The sequence below is a fragment of the Schistosoma mansoni genome, chromosome 1, assembly GCF_000237925.1.
Source record: "Schistosoma mansoni strain Puerto Rico chromosome 1, complete genome".
Classification (NCBI taxonomy): Eukaryota; Metazoa; Platyhelminthes; class Trematoda; order Strigeidida; family Schistosomatidae; genus Schistosoma; species Schistosoma mansoni.
The window spans coordinates 6,190,356-6,194,403 of record NC_031495.1 but is presented as its reverse complement, the minus strand read 5'-3'; positions in this window follow the sequence as shown (position 1 = coordinate 6,194,403).

Below are 4,048 nucleotides of genomic sequence, written 5' to 3'. Positions count from 1 at the left end.
AAATGATTTACCACTATTCCTTGATATCCTGCTTCTAATCTAACTATTACTTACCCGGTGATCCCAGCAGATGCTGGCAATATTTCTAAAACATCTGTGATCAAATACTAGTAACCTACGAGTATCTTCTACTCTTAATGGCCACGTTTCGCAGCCGTCAAGTGGAACAAAACGAACTGCTGTGCAGTATACTCGTCTTTTAATTGTTAAACGGTTATATCATCTTCGTCATAGGTGACGTAAGTTGGCAAAAGTCAAACGACCATTTTGAATCCATACTGAGACTTCGTCAGACACCAACCCATTGGGGCTGATCAGACTTCCAAGGTAAGTGAAGTTGTCGACGCGTTCGACTACTTCACTCCCTATCCTTAGTTCAGGTGTTAATGCAGGCCAGTCCTGGAGTAACAATTTACATTTAGAGGGGAAGAAACGCATCCCAAACATCTTGGCATTGTTACTCAGTGCTACCAAAACACTCTGCATTTTATTCGTGTCTTCATCAAACAGGACTTAGATATCTGCGTATTCTAAGTCGGTAAGTGGACCTCCCGGTAGGAGATCAATTTCTGAAAATTTAGTCGACGAGAGTGTTATTTCCAGTAATAGGTCTATAATGAAGTCAAACAAAAATGGGGATAGTGGTCAGCGTTGTCGGACACCACTTGAGGTTGTAAAATCAGATGACAGTTCTCCATAAGCTCTGACTTGACTGGCAGTGTTCAAGTAAATAGCCTATCCAAGGTTTATATACTTCCGAGGTACACTGCCACAGAATCTCTTGGTCTACAAAGTCAAATGCTGCTTTTGAGTCAAGAAAAACTATCATTTTCGGACGCCGTAAGCAGGTCTGCGCTCTAAAACCTGACGAATAGTGAATATGTGGTCGATGCAGCCACGACCAGGTCTGAAGCCAGCCTGATTTTCTCATGTTTGCAGTTCACGAGTCTCAGGAGCGCGAAAATTATTGAGGCTGTTATCTTAGATGCTATATTGGTCAAACTAATCCCTCTATGGTTATCACAGGATGATTTTGACCTCATCGTTCTAAACATCTGGGCTGAGAGCAGATAACACCGTTGTCTTTTTCCGTGATCGTCTCACCTACACATGACTTCTTAATTCCAGTTTCTTTTGTAAGTTTGAAAAGCTGTCCGGTGTTACTTAAAGTCGCTGCCTTTTCCATCTCTTTTGCTTTCGTTGCTCACCACTGTCCACGATCGTTCCTTAGACTTTTAGTTAACCTAGATCTAATTTGTTTACGCTCTTCGTCGTGTTCAGAGCCTGATGGGATGAGTTTACGCGAATCCATCAGTGAAATAGACTTAGAAGAAATCCATTGGTTTTCTGTAACCCTTTATTTTAAGTTACTAATAGATGTTACTGCTGTTTCCAGAGCTGTTCGTTTATCTTTCCAAGCAACATCTGGGTCAGCCTCGTTTTTAGAACTGCCAAAGTGTTCCCTCAGTTGTTCCTGAGATCTACTTTTGGCTTTCTCGTCAATGAGTTCAACTACAATGGATCTTCTTAATGTGATTTTTCTGCGTCCGGTGAGACGCAAATCAAATTCGTGCTCTTATTAGAGCATGATCAAAATCTTAACATGTACTCCAGAACGAGAGACTGTCTTCTATCGAGTCTCTCCAACAATGACTGGTGGTAATATGGTCTATTTGAGTCCATCGTTGGTTTGGTTCATGGGGTCGCCATTTTAAACGATATCTCTCCTTATACTTAAAATTAGCGTTTGCTAAAAATAAACGATTGTCTAAGCACAGTTGCAGTAGAAGATCACTATTATCTGTAGATATATATTACACATTTAGTTACCAACTATCGTTTATAACTGGAAGAGTATTCCTAAAGGATATCATTAACAAGACAACAGTATTTTTATCAGTGTGGGTTTTGTGAATATTTTAATAATTTTAGAGTTGAATTCATGGGCCAATTGAAGCTAGACCACCATGGAAAACCTAGAAGCATTGAACGGCCGTTTCGTCCTACTGTGGGACTCCTCAATATTTTTACCTCACATCATTTACATTATACAATATTGAACTAGATAATGTATCATACGGAGTTCCTATGATGGATTAAACTGCCAAATCATCCTTGTAGGACAACTCACCGACTCATTCGACGTAAAGACCGGCGTTAGGCAAGGTTGCTTACTCTCACCCTTTCTTTTTCTCCTGATGATCGACTGGATCATGAAGACGTCAACATCTGGAGGAAAGCACGGGATGCGGTGGACAGGCAGGATGCAGCTGGACGATTTAAAGTTCGCAGATGATCTGGCTCTTCTATCACACACGCAACAACAAATGCAGAAGAAGACGAACAGTGTAGCAGCGGCCTCAGCAACAGTAGGTCTCAATATAAACAAAGGGAAAAGCAAGACTCTCCGATACAATGCAACATGCACCAATCAAATCACACTTGACGGAGAAGCTTTGGAGGATGTGGAAACTTTTACATATCTGGGCAGCATAATTGATGAACACGGTGGATCTGATGCAGATGTGAAGGTGTGGATCGGCAAAGCAAGAGCAGCATATTTACAATTGAAGAACATCTGGAACTCAAAACAATTGTCAACCAACACCAAGGTTAGAATTTTCAATACGAATGTCAATATGATTCTACTGTATGGGGCGGAGACGTGGAGAACTACGAAAGCCATCATCCACAAAATACAGGTGTTTATCAACAGTTGTCTACGCAAGATACTTCAGATCCGTTCGCCAGACACTATCAGTAACAACCTACTGTGGGAGACAACAAGCCAGATTCCAGCAGAGGAAGAAATCAGGAAGAAGCACTGGAAGTGGATAGGACACACATTGAGGGAACCACCCAACTATGTCACAAGGCCAACCCTCACATGGACTCCTGAAGGCCAAAGGAGAAGAAGAAGACCAAAGAACACATTACGTCTAGAAATGGAGACAGACATGAGAAGAATGAACAAAAATTGGATAGAACTAGAAAGGAAGGCTCAGGACAGAATGGTATGGAGAATGCTGTTCGGCGGCCTATGCTCTATTGGAAGTAACAGGCGTAAGTAAGTAAGTAGCCCAATGCTCAATGTATTTGAAACTATCAAGTCCAGACTTCATCGAATCCATCATTATATATTTATGTAATCTTATTAGTTGAGATCATGAATCAATTGAAGCTAGACCACCATGGAAAACCTGGAAGCATTGAACGGTGTAAGTAAGTAAGTAATGTATACTGAGATGAAAAAATAGTATTTATTTTTTCTCTCTGAATATTCTTAATTCTCAAATATTTTCTTTATAGGATCTTATCTAAAACAGACAGGATTTAGAAAGGTCTAAATAGGTCTAATTAATTAATTAAAATAGATGAAATTAAACTATTCATTAGCTCAATCTCTTTTATTCACCCGGTTGAACAAGGTTGGGTTCATTTTTAATTAAAAATTTTCAATTTTATAAACATTAAATCATAACACACTTTTTTCTTTCTGATTAATTCAAAGAAATAGAATTTGAAATTTTATACAATTTGATTTAATTAAAACAATAAAGTCTGTTCACATGTTGTTTGGTTGTATCAACATCAACTCTAGGATTCAGGTGCATCCACTTGACGAGTCGTAAATGGGACGAAACTCTCGTCCTGGATTCCACCACTAGTCATTATCCATATTTGCTTATAAATATAGTCTTTATCCAAGAATGTGGATGTGAAGGATGTCGAAAATTATAGTAATAATAATAATAATAGTCTTATTCATTACTATATATTTCGGTACAATAAAGAACTCTCAGTATCAATTGAATGTTCATTCGAACTGAATTTGTTCAAAGTTTATTTTATAAGTATATTTTTAATATATAGTTGAGATCATGAGTCAATTGAAGCTAGACTACCAAGGAAAACCTGGAAGCACTGGATGACCGTTTCGTCCTATTGTGGGACCCCTCAACAGTGCGCATCCATGATCCCGCCTCACGAGATTCGAACCCAGGACCTATCACTGTTGGATGCTGGCTCATTGGTCTATCGGTCAAGT